The sequence below is a fragment of the Eleginops maclovinus genome, chromosome 16 (assembly GCF_036324505.1).
Source record: "Eleginops maclovinus isolate JMC-PN-2008 ecotype Puerto Natales chromosome 16, JC_Emac_rtc_rv5, whole genome shotgun sequence".
NCBI classification, from domain to species: Eukaryota; Metazoa; Chordata; class Actinopteri; order Perciformes; family Eleginopidae; genus Eleginops; species Eleginops maclovinus.
In genome coordinates, this window is record NC_086364.1 from 14265272 (window position 1) to 14279534 (window position 14263).

Sequence of the window (14263 nt, forward strand, 5' to 3'; positions counted from 1 at the left end):
ACACGGGGATGCTCACGGGCTCAAAGTTGCCTATTATTAAAGAAAACATTCAACAGTCACCATAGCAATGGCAACACTCTGAGATGGCTGCTGGGAGTGCTGACAAGCCTGTGTCAGAACAGAATTTCCACCCGACCATTAAGGATCACTCCATCTCTCTACCCCACTTGACATTTCTTTTGTGAAACCACTGAAGCTTTCTCTAATACCATATATACTCTCCTACCCCTACATACTGTATACTGTTAGTTTTCACTGCACCTTCCTCTGTCCATACACACACACAATCACACAAGATCCTCAATTAGTTCTTGAGAGACAGGCAGCGGCAGGTAGAGCTGCCTCAGTTATCACACTCTACCCCAGGCAACTAAGATGTCTTCATATGTATCATAAAGTCCCAGTATTTCACACTAAACAGAGCTGTCATTTCCACAGGTCTCTATAGATTCAAAACAAGCGAAACAAGTTTTTGCATGAAAGTAACACAGATGTACAACTGTACTCATGCAAACACACCTGATAGTGTAGAGTGGGTGATGTTCTGTGAAATTGAAGGATGGATTAAAGGTGCTTTAAAAAGCACAACAAACAAAAAGTCAGTAGAGGACACATAGGTCGCCTTCCCTCAGTGCAGAGTTAATCTGGTCAGGTATAACTCAACATTTACACTGTCAGTCACTGTAACATTTTTAGAGTAGGCAAATAATGGTGGCTTGAGATGCTTGAGGCAGGTTCACCCTGCCAGCATAGTTTACTGGGCACAATCTGTCGGCTTATGTGTTCTGCATGAGTCAGATTTTCTGATTAGTGGCCTGTTTGCATAGATACAGGTAAACGAATGTGCTGAAGAATAACTACTGTCATGTTCGAATAAAAGAAATGATTAAATGAAAAACGAGGTTCAAAGTACGGTCAGTGACAAGAACATTTAACTTAAACAAATCAACTAACATGACTTGAATTACTTGAGACATGATTTAAAGGCAACATCTCCCAGATATCATTCAGTGTCTCATCTTATCTTCTCACACTTGATGATATTCAATTGAGATAGTATTTCCATTTACCTTAATGTTGTATATCAAAACATAGTGTTATTTTAATTAAATGTACATGTCTTATCTTTCCCGGCTGTTGTTATTATTTATGCTTGATAGTGAGTTTTGTTTGAATTGATATAAACTGTAAAGTCTTATTTCACTTTGTGAATGTATTTGCAACTTGGAATGACTTGAAGTGACACATCTGAGGATCAAGGTGCTGGTAAGGATATAATAATTAATATAAACCTAAATCGAGTCTAAAAGCAACATGTAGTCAGTGTAAAGAAGCCTGGGTCTTTATTAGTGTCGCCTCACAGCATTGTTTGCGAGGTGTTCTCCCTTTTGGTTATATTTTGAATCATGCAAATACATGAAAATATAAATGTGGAAAAACACCAGGTTAAGAACAGAAGCTAAGGATTATTGTTTCGCTTGAATCAAAGTGTTTTCTATTTACAACAATGCATAGGAAAACATGGTTGATACATAGCACCTTTAGTAATGTGTTGATGTGTCAACTCACTTAACATTTGAATCTCCACCCCCTCTTAGTGGGCCAGCTGCTTAGTCTATAAGTGAAGGTGGAAGAATAGTTGAGTGGGCTCAGTCTGGATTATATTCCTCAAAACATATGATGCTTCCAACAGCCCTACAGACAAATTTCCTTCAGTCAGACAGCATTATGATTGATGCATATGTGGGGATTAAGAGCAGAGCTTGTCAAACCTGTACAAACAATGCATCTTTATAAGCTGCTTATCTATCTGTGATCCGTTGTGGCTGATCACAACACCGTGTTCACATGTTCATGTGTGCTTGTTGAATGGATGTCAATTTTGTGATATGAAATATGATATATGATATACTATGATTTTCTGGAAAACACAGGTATGTGTATCCTGTTGAACCTGCTGCTCGACACTCTAGCCATGCTGGGCAATGTGCTGCAGCTGTGCTTCTTCGCCATCTTTCTGGAATAATGGTTGCAGAAACATCCGCATCTTCCTCTGTAAATCCTGCCAAACTGACATATTTTTTTTAATCAGTTTTGACTCCCTGATCTATTTGCAAATCATAATCATGCAAAATGGAGCCTTGAGAAATGTGTCCAAGTGCAGCTACGTGATTTATGAATGGTTTTCCCATGTGAAATCATCGCCATTTTGCATTTACAAGCAGGATAATATCAAGTTTTTTCGTCTCATTTTCTTCTTCCCCCTTAATTTTCCTCTTAATTCTTAGAGGCGTGTGGTTTATAAAGTAGCAAGTAAGATTTGGAAAGACTGCAAAATGATGACAGATTCATGGTGAATTTACAAAAAAAGATTTTCATGTGACGCACAGTGAAATTGTTACATTTCAATGAATGAATGGAGTTTGGAAACCTTTCTGTATCCAATCTGTTAACGAGCCACAACTTTCAAAGTACCGGACGAGGAGAAGTATGTGTTGTTGTGCCAAGATTTAAATACAGGGCAATTCACATACTTTATTCCTCTTAATAGCTCACCTTTGCTCTCTCACCCAGCTCACATACGTGAATGTGCAAACACGCGCACACACACAAATGTGCAAACACGCACACGCACACACACGCAAAGAGACAACAGATACAGAGCTGCTGACAGTTCCTTTGGACTGATATTCTCCAGCTACAGTGACAGGCAAAACAAGTCTGAGCAGCGCATATTCATACACTTCTCATTACCCTTGGCCTGGGGCCTTCGGCGCAGTAGGCAGTCGCAGTAGGGTGGGGCTCATGTACCTTTTTCTGTGGTACCATGACCTGGCAAGGCAGCACAATACTCAAACTGTTGGTAGTTAAACAGTGGACTCTTTTATAGTAAGCACATATATGAGTACTTTGTCTAAGCCAATCCGATTCTTAACCATTGATATTTAACAGCTCTGTATTTTTTTGTGCATGTAGGTAAAGGTTCACGCACCCTTCGGTTCAAGCTCCCTGACAAAAAATACCTGAATCGTGCATTTTTTAAAGCTTAGTAGGCATACACTAGCATAAGTAACTGAGGACGTTTCAACAAAAAAGAACTGCACCATTCCCTCACACAGACAGAGATGACATCCCATAATTTGAACCCTGTCTCATTCTCGAGTGGATGTGTATCACCAAGACAACATCTATAAAGGCCTGTCCTCCCAGTGAACTGTGCTCTGTGCCCTGACGAAGCGAAGGGGAACAACAGCCCTCATGGCTATGGGATAGGTAAATTGCACTGCGAGACAAGGAGCTGTTTGTGTGAGACAGAAACATGACACGTTCTGATGCAGGAAGTGAGTTTTTTTTTTTACCACTGTAATATAAAGAATTAAACCCTGGGAAGAGGGAGCATTATAGAAACAATGCTGGCACCTTTGTGTCTGTGAAGGTGTTAGAACAAGGTGATGTATGACTGACAAGCAATATGTTCTCATGCCGTGCATGTCTCATCATGTATAAAAGTGCAGCACAGTTTGAAAAACAGAGGCATATTACCATTCAACACTGTATGGTACAACAAAATTGCATTTGGAGCTTGCCCAGGCAGTAATCGAGCTGTGGAAGTGTTACAGTCTTCTGTGTGCAAGTCATTGCAGAGCAGGCGCGAGAGGAAATCTCAAGTTCTCCTCTTTCCTATTTACAATTGCTTGGTAGGCTTTATGTTGTTGTGCCTGGCAACATTGGTGGACAAAATACTAGAAAGCAGGATCCAGCATGCAGGATATCTATTTGTATTCAGCTATTTTATCTCACCCCATTGCCACTTTTTTAGCTTCCTCTTGTCCCTAGAGAGAAGTCCATATGTCTCTGAAAATGTAAACCAATACCTTAACCATCATCAGTAAATCTCTGTGTCTTTATGCCTGTCTCATAAAAAATACTTTATACCCAGTTTCACAACACAGCAATTAGAAAATGAAAGTGATATGTTGCCTTCTGAGAAAGCTGTAAGTTTGGCTCAAGAGTTGATACCCTTATGTGATGTGTAATAGTATCTGAATATGAAATCCTGTCTGCCTTACCATATAGCCCTGATTTGGCAGCACCGACTTTATTCTAACATATCACGTCATAGAATCATTTGTAATGCCAAGATGTAAAATGTAATGATTTGTGCTGTGTGGGAAAGCTGGCTCACTATTGGTCGATGAGATCTTAAGAGATTCAAAGAAGACTAATATATGACCATGATATAGATACCACATGTTCCTATGTTGAAGGATGATGAGGTGCTGGGAAGTCAGATCCTCGACACTCAGAAAGGTAGGTGATAGAGTGTAGGAAAGGGAAGAGATGGATGGAGAAGGAAAAGTAGAGGGGATAGGAGGTTAGGGTGCTGAGAGAGATTGAAAGACAGTTCCCATGCATCATGCCAAACATTAGGCTGGGGCATACAGTCTATGACCTCACTGCTCTGCAACCTCAGTGCATTAGCTCCTTCACTTTTGTGGTTTTGTTTGGGACGGATCAAGAAAGCCCAAATGGAGCACAGAACATGGAGGTTGGCTGACAGCCCAAAAATGAGCCGGAGCCAGCCAAGTGCTTGTGGTCGTCTAGTCAGGTCAACCCTGGCCAGGGTAGAACATCGGCCAATCCATTTAGTAAAAAAGGCTCACCCTGCTTTTGTAATAACTGCGTCACAACAGAGAAGCCCCTCTCTCTGACCCAGGCCACCCCTTTAGACTGAGCAACCATTCTCTGTACTGGTGCAGATGCTGAAGCCGGAACAAGGATCACAGCCAACTGGCAATGGAGGTAGAGCCACTCTAAACCTGCAATAATGTGAAAAGTAGGGCTGTATGTAAGAGCAAGGGGAAGGTCCATTCGGGGATTAGGGCACAGTAGCCTTTGTTAATACATTGCAGTGGAGATGGAATACATCCCAATGCAGAAAAAATGAGAGATAAATAAGAAGGAAAAGGTGATTTGATTTTAAAACCTGTTCTTAACACACCCTGAACTCTTTTTGATAACAAGTAAAGACATCATTCTACAGACATATGTCGTTTTGGTCCCATTTTCTGTTTACCAACTGCTTGATTCAATTCTGGTGAAGTTGATAATGTGAGTTTGTTAAATGCACAAAAAATAAGCAGATTCATTAATGTCTGATATTTGCAATCTAATCCAGTAGTAATGGTATATAAACATTAGCATTGTTTGCCCTATTAAATTAGCCTGTCAATTAAAGCTATGTTGTACTCTCTTTTCTCACCAATGTGTTTTATATTGTTTGCTCCATTTGCAAAGCTGTATGCAATGGACTTGTTAATGTAAATGAAATGTGGTCTTGAGTGTGGGCCATCTGTGCCTACTGTGTATGATGTAGTACAACAGAGATTAGGCTGAGCATGTGTGACTGCATTTGTAGGTTTTGAGAATGTCTACAAGACGTGTGGCAGCATTCACGTCATGCTTAAATAAGAAAGCTCTTCTTCTCTTTGTAACTTTTATTCCTATCCCACAGAACTTAACTTTGTCCAGCAGCTCTTTTTCACTCTAGCCAGGATGCTAACCAGTCCCATGTGCAGTCACAGCTAGGCTAACACAGTAGTCCCACCTACACTTTAAGGCCTTGGGTTTACCCTCAAACTGCAGGCAGACCTCAATTTTAAGATCCAAATGACACCATGAAGGTGCACATGTAAGGTGCAAAGGTAATCATGTCAAATGATCCTTCTCAAATATATCTGCTTTTCCATAATGCACTGGGAATCTCTATCAAATTTCTAAGTTCTATGGACTAAGGTTGTTTGTTCTTCTTAAGTCCTCTGTAAGCTTTGAACAAAAGGGATTGCTCAATGTTCCCTGCAAACAGCAGAGCAGCAAATAAAAGATTAAAGCATGCAAAACCTGTAACCAAGCACACTCTTTCAAACCTAGATATGTTTGCTGTCTTTTTTTAAAATCCTGATTTCGCTGAACCACCAGAGTTAAGGTCTTTATCTGAACTTCCTGTATTACCTTCAATACTTCCTGTTTTTGTTTGAGGTGTACTGTATGTTTCTGGTTGATAAAAATCAAACCGCAGACCTAACCAGCATTGCTCGTCTTATGTTATCTTATATTTTTACTCAGAGAAGTAACCTGGATCCAGAGATGACTGTGCTTTAATTTGCTGTTGAAAAGTAATGCAAGTTGTCTGTCAGGTGTGGTGTGTATTCGGCAATGCATTCAATCATGATCTGCACATTGCCTTCATTGCCTTATGCCAGCAGTGTTTGAGGGCAATGTGGAGGAGGAAGTGCAATGGCTACGTGCCTACAAAATATTTTTTATAAAAGGGGCCAGGCTAAGAGGAAAGGGAAGGGGGTTGCAGTCAGAGAGGATGAATGTCTTTACAATCCACAAGGTTCTGCCACCATGCTCTGCATATAGATATGCCATACACCTTGTGCACTTGAGCATACCAAGAACAAACTAAATAACACGTAATCCCCTCCATATCACATCCATCACAGGCCTCCCTGTGTGTACGAACTTGTGTAAACTCCCTTCCCCCTCCACTTCGCCTACATCCTCCTTGAGCCCCTTCCAACATCTTATCTCTCCTTCTTCCCCCTTTCTTCCACTCAAGTTAAAGCTGCCACCTTCCATGAAACCAGTGGTTCTAGATAGCAGCCAAAACGACTTGATGACATCATTTTTTCCACAGCTTCTAGCACCCCAATTACCCCAAATCCTTTTCACCAGTGTCATTATCTCCCCTGGCCCATGATTTGTTGTCTGTGATCCCTGCCACTCCCCCCATTGCCCCATGAATATACAGGAGAATGTACGTACACACATGCATGCACACAATGCCACTTCTAGCCTGGAGTCTGAGCCAAAGCCTGCAGCAGGCAGCGCCATGAGAACATGTCCCCACACATCCCTTTTTCTTGGAGGACATTTTAGCTTGTTTAGCTTGTCCAAGCCTGAGCATAGGAGACATTACAAAACTCTAATATGTTTGACTTTCAATACGACATTTTGATATGCAATATCAACACCATGCAATGAAATGCACAACGAATCGTATACATCTCTTTGACTTCAGCTTTAACACAAAAACTTATGTCACTGTGCCAAGTAGATCCCACCCCACAGCTGCAACGCTGCAGCTCTAGGCCTGTTTTAGAGACACACAATTGAAGGTGCAAACTCTCAGAATGAGAATATAATTGAATTAGACACATTTCAATTCCAACATGATGAAGTAATACCTTTCATCTTGTTATGCGTTTCTTTGTTAACCAGATCTAAATCACTTTATCTTAACTGTTATATGAATCCGCTTGTTTTTTTTTCTCTCTCTCTGTGGCGTTTCGTTGTTGCTTTGCAGGGTCAGCTAAAGGCTAGCTGATGTCATCTGATTGTGGAAGGCTGATTAGTTTTTTGCAGTGTCTCTATCAGTAGTCATCTTATTCAGCTACTGTTTGCTTTTTTAACCGACAAAAAGACAAGATTGTCGTCAACGCTCACACACTCACACATGACATCATAAGTGAAGGCAGCACATTAGCACAGGTGAGGGGTGTTATTTAGTAGAAGACAGGAAGCAAAGCAGTGACAGAAACAGGAGGGGTAGAGCACACAGTAGGCCATAAGTTATGGGGATATGAAACACAAGATCCCTTTTAAAGACATGTCCTGTGGAGAGAAGCCGTACGGAGAGTAAGGTAGAGGCCTTTGGTGCCCTCTATGATCTCTTTCACAGCAAGTATTCATCCTAAATCCTTAACAAATACAAAGATATGTGTAATCATGCAAACCACTTTTAAAGGCTGCACCACTTATCTCAAACACTTTAATTAAAATTACTTTATGGCTACACCAAGACTAAAGAAATGTTTGTACCTGAAGAGTTAAGTGTGAGGTTATATTTAATTTATGTAAATGTAAAAAAGCCAAACAAATAGTAAAAATAGTGTCAGAGTTGCTGAGTTGATTAGTGAGTGATGACAGACGCTGTGGGTGAGTAATCACTGCGGAAGAACATGAAAAACAAGTTATGTTACCCATCTGTCACTTGACAGTTTTATGTTTAAAACAATAAAGCATTTCCATTCATGCACCTTTGGCAAACATCCATTCATTTCACAGAAAGTATTTGACCGTGGAGACTGCTCATACAAAAGCGGAGATACTGTATATAAGTGTGTTTTTGAGTGATAGAGGACTTCAACTCCTCAGTCATTTAAATAGATGTGTTTGTGTTGTGTGTGTCCTGTCCTATGTTGTGGTGCAAGTGCAGGACAGAAATTGAAGAAGGGAGGAAGTGGAGTACTGCCTGGTGTTGCGTTGCGAGGAGGCAGTGGGTGGTAGGGGTGGAAGTGCAGCGGAGATAATCCCCAGATTTTGCCCTAAGTCCTGTGCACGCTGGGCAGATCAGGGACTGAGGGAGGAGTGGTGCTACCCCGTGGCAGTCACCCAGCCCCGAGCCTTCCACCTGACCAGCCTGGCAGTCCTGCAGCCTGCAGGCCCAGAGACTCAGCCTTCAACTCCGATCAGGAGCTGCTGAACAGTTTTGGCTAAGTCTGGCTAAACAGACTTTGAGCATGCTGTCAGCGTGACTGTGTCCTAAACTGCCCCTGTCCACTCAGCAGTTGCATGTTCGGAGCATGTAGGGCCTCCTTTCGTGATCACTTCAAATACTTCATGTCATACCCCTTATTTTTGGTTTCATATTATTTGCAAATTAGTGTCTTGAGGCAGATGATAGCTATTGTTACTACTGAGCGAGGATGAAGTGCCATGTGTATCAATAAGCAGGACAGAGGGGGGTCAGTGGGTTAATGCGTTCAGTATGGCTATGTGTTTGGCCCTGGGGACAGATGAAGTTGAGAGGTTAACTAAGGGGTCAAAATGCCGAGCCCAGATTCATCTGGACACCCCGAGGAGAGACCCCTTCAACCCACACATCAACCATCATGCAGTTGGGAGCACCAGCTGTTAAGAGGAGCAACAGAGGGAGCGAGGGAGAGGTAGAGAGGGAGCTCAGCTGACAGGATGTGCTATAATCCAAGACATACTTTTTCACTTGCATCTATCCATCCCAAAATGATTGTAATCAATCATACTAAGCACTTTCTATGTTTATTTAAAACAGTTTTCCCCTTTTTGTGTAGTCTCACAGCAATATAAAATAAAAAAATGCCTTTAAATGGAATTAAATTACACCAATTTCTTAGTAAGTTCTGAATATGAAACCCGGAAAATATATTGTGGTGTCACAGTTAATTGGTCCCCCCAGTGGCAATAAACTTTTGCTCTTCCTCAGCCGGTCGTAACCTCTCGATAACCCCACCACCACCGCTGTCATTATGGCCATCGCATGAGCTCTTAATCATGTGATATGCAAAGCTTGGCTCCAGTTGTGAAGCCGCAGCCTCACACCCGTCTATCAGCGCTGTGTCCTGGTTGTAAACACATAAACAAGAATGTAGCTATGCTGGAGGGATTCTTTAGATAGCTGAGCTGAGTATTTCCCCAGTCATCACCACAAAATCCCTGTCATTTACTTCTGTCCGTTATACTGAATAAGTCCCGCTCTTGCTTTCCTTCTTTCAGGGGAATTCCCAGGTGCCTTAAATCATTGCATGGTGTTACATTTGAGAAGAAGCATCAAAACAAGTAGACAGCTTGACTTGAGTAAGGAGCATTTATTATATTTCTATATTACTGATTCTCAGTAAATGTCAAGGGTAAGCACAGTGTGATCTGATTGATTTTAGTAAGGTCCCTTGTGAACAATGTTTGCTTAACTTTTTCAGTTATGTTCCCTTTATTCGCTAAGTGTGATTTCTAATTAGACACGAATATATTTGGTTTCTCTCCCACGAGAAAATGGGCCTGATCCCAGCAGGGATCAAATTACACTCACCTGCAAAGATGACAATGTCATTAAAACTGCTGCAGGTGTGGATGGGACTATTTGCTAATGGCCACTCACAGGAGGATTCAACGTGGGAACACTTTTTATCCAGCAGTGAGAACAATGAAACTATGCTTTTGCAGCAAGAGCTGAATCATACAGGCATTTGTTAAAAAGTTATATTAAACACGCCTGACAGAAGCACACAAAAAAGCAACAAATTCGCAAGTATAGAAGTTTCTGCTGTTTCTCAAGCTAAACAACATACCGAGTCAGCAGTCAGTGTAGGCATCATTATGGCACAGGAGTCTATCAACCCAATTCCCGAAGAGGCTGGGTGGACATGTCCCCCGAGAGGGGACAGTCAACTGCTGGAAAATGTTGCACAGTCTTGACTTAGTAACGTCAGGCAACCAACCTAAAACCACACTCACTGTCAGCAATTGATGTGTGTTCATAAAAGCCGCAAAAAAAACAAACGTGCCACAGCATATGCAAGTGTCACACAACACATCCATATTCAAAGGGTCTAGCTTTTAGGACTGAAAAGGGGGAATTTTACTGCTCCACCTTTCCTGATCAGGTTGTATTTTGCGTCATCTGTTGCCACTAACAGACGCTACCGCTGAACTTTATTTCAGAACTGTCTTCGATGGGAAAAAGGCCAAAACAATTCTCTATCCAAATAAAATCCCCTCAAATGAGTGAATTCATGTTTGTTTCTGAGCAAAGTGAAAGAAACTCAGGGGGAAAGTGTTGCGCAATTACTGTGTTGTTTTAGGAAATGGACTTTCTGAGTCGTGTCCAGACACTTCTGAACTGCTAAAACGTACAGAGCTTAATTTCTAGAAAAACTCTAGAGATGTTTACACAATATCCATAAAATAATTTATGATTTGATTTACTTTAAAATTAGCATCATCATCGGAGGTCATTAAAGTGTCACCATTGAAGAAATTACCAATAACAAATCTCCTTTCATTTTGCTTTACCATATTCGCAAAAAACTTAACGCTGTACTTCACTAAAAACGGCAATGTTTTAAGTAGATGGATCCTGATTTTGTTATTACCGTTGTTGTTCTAACTATCACAGAGCACAGGCACATACATCATGTGGGGGATGCCAAGCCTACACACTATTTCATGAGCCTATAGGTGGAGAGAATGTAAGAAGCAATGTGCCAAAAAAGGCACAAAGGGAAGAAGAAATAACAACCAAGCAAACAGGAATACAAAAAAATGCAGATTTCCAATGTTTTCTTTCAAAAGGCCTTTTATTGTGAGGAATGAAATACATCCATCACATTTAGTATCTTTTATGAGACACATATTTATTGAAAGTAACATTGAATGTAAACAGAAACTCTGTGTTTAAAAAAAGCTAGACCAGAGTTATACTTAACTTAATTCACCAATGTTGGTAGCTTTTAACCAGATACAATCATGTATTATATTCAACATATCTAATAACGTGACATTAAGAAGCGGAAAACTAAAAAAGTAACAAAAGAATAAAAATTAAACGGACTTTGAGATCTCAGAACTGGTCAATTTCCATCTATTGAAAGAATAAATAACTTGTGAATGCGATAATTATGTAACATGTCAAACCATCTAAAATGGATTTAACATGATATACCCTAAAGAATTATGACTGTTTTGACCCCAGAGCTGAGATGAAGTAGAAAGCGTTTTGAATTTCTTGCGAGGACAAGAACATTCAAGGGGCTCACTGATAAGATCACAAATTGTCAACTTTCTGGGCTACATTTCCAACAGGATGAACAGGAAGACAAAGCCGCCTTTGAAATACAAACGCAAGTGCAAAAAAAAACCTGAGTCTGCAGTATTTTGATCACCCCGAGTTTCAAGATAAAAAAGCAGGCCCCGATTGTGTCTTGGCTTCCACCGGTTTTCGACTACAGGATGAATGCTAGGTTTAACCTTTAGCCTTTTGGTGTTGTTATCAACCATTAGCAGCATAAATATAAACTCATTATAATCAAAGTAGCAGTTTGAATTTATAATGCGTCCTGTTGCTTATTCACTTTTCAGTATAAAGATTGTTTTTATATATCTGTATGCCATTGTCCCTGACAGAAGGTGGGAAAGGTGTAGATGGTGTCGATTTGTCCATATATTTGTTATGTCCTTGGCTGTGTGCAAATGGAGGGGAGATAGTTATCCCAGTATACGTACATGTGTGACGGGGTTGAGGCAGCTGAATCAGTAGTGTGTGTGTTGGGGCCTCGCTGGCTTTGTAAACAGGACCTGGCTACCCTTAGAGCTGATGGCTATCAACCGTACCATATCCAGGAATTTGTAAGATTCAAGTCTATGATTGTGTGTTTGTGCAATACCTTAATGCTCTCAGTTCAAACGGTTCATACTTTGTACAGGAAGATAAGGAGAAACATTCACGTTGTGTCACTGAATGTGTGACACACCACCACCATCTTGTCCATGCTATGATTGTGATAGATGAGCGTGTGAGTTTTCGTTGTTCCTCACCCCTATGCCAGATCTACACATCAGGAGACGAAATTCAAGTGCTGTATGTAAAAAGGAACTTTGTGTGTGTGGGTCAAGAGGTCACTCTTTTCTCTGACCAGAGGATTCCTGCAGCGTGGGAGGCAGAGAAAGGCTAGATCTGCCAAGAGAAAATTATGAGATCCTGACATACATTGAAATCAGACATTATTACTCTAAGAAAGGCAAATTACATTGGGAGTTATTTAAAACACAACACATACCTACTTGAGTTCAAAATGCAGGCTTTAAAGAGCATTACAAAAAACCCAACCATATCTAGCATGAGTTATATTGGTACTAGAGGCCTTGTATTTTTTATTGGGAACTGTTCAATACTGTAAACTATATGGGATTTATTTTGTTTATGAGTATGTGCCATGTGTGGTCCGAAAAAAGAGTCAAGGAGCTTTACCTGCTTTCTAAAGAGCATCTAAAAACTGTTTTTGCATCCTTGATTTAAAAGATGTTCAACAAGGCAGGTGAACTAAAGAAAAATAAGTTACATTTATGAAAAAGAAGAGAAAACAAAAGATATTTGAGCATATGCAATTACTTTGAAGAACTTTTTAGGAATGTATGACATGTATTGTAGATGTCATACAATTAAATATAAGTATGGGTTTTCCGGGCATTTTTAAGGGGATTTCATGATGATCTAGTTAAAGGAAGGATTAACTGGAATTTGTTTTTAACACATTAGTTATCATTTGAGGTTTCTGAATATAATATATGTTTGTTTATCTTGGTTTTTAGAGCCTGTTATGTTGCATGCACAAATAATGTAGCTAACATTTCTTTCTGACAGCTTCACATGAAGAAATCTGTTATCCTGAAGCTGACATGTTGACACCCTCTGTCTAAATTCACCAGAGGCAAAATGAGACATCTCTATCTGACTGTTTTTCCCAAGGTAAACTCCAGAGTATCACCAGACCTTCTAAGGAAGAGGACAAGTGCTGACCCGACCTTTGACATGACCTTTCTTTCACAGTGAGAAGCAATGAGCAACACTCAAAACGCACCTCTAAAATTGGTGGTGTCTTCCATTTAAATCGGATCCTTCCTCTTTGACAATCAGTGAAAGGTCAGACAGGCCACTAAAGCCGCTGTGCTGAATTACCCTCGGCTGGAAATTTTTTACATTTTCAAGTGAAGAAAGGGAGAAAATAAAAAAAAATATTAGTCATAATTCCATCAGGCAGGCTTGTGTCAGTGGCTAGATGGCAAAAGTACAAATGTGGTGTTCAGTGAGCTGGGAGTGACGTTCTCACCAAGCAGGGACAACCCAAAGTGTTTGAGGTGGTCGATCAGGAGGAATTCTGAATCCAGGAGTGAAATAGCCTGTCAGGGTGATGAATGATGTAGAGGGGACAGAGGGCTGGCATCCCTGAACTATGTTGCTTCATTTCATGCAGACAGGAAGGAATCACACAAGCCCATGAATGATTTACTCTCACACATCCAAAAGAAAAAAATCTGATATAACTGCCTGACAAAAGTGTCATAGTAGGGAAATAAATCAACAATAATGCCTTTAAAAAAGTTGTCAGCATTGACTGTAACTGATTAAACGTTACTCAGAGTCATATGTGACCTACAAGATAAAAACCAAATGACAAAACGGCTTACTCAGAGATCAAATGTTCATGATTGCTGGCTTCATATTTGATGATATACTGTTTAGTTCCTCTGTCTATAAATATTTCCTTTCTCGTAATCACTTCTCCAGAGACCAGACACCAAGGAAAGGGAAATGCTGCAGTGACAAATGCTGCTCACATCGTCTTTGCTATAATGGAAAGTTACCCTGTTCAACACCTCTCTC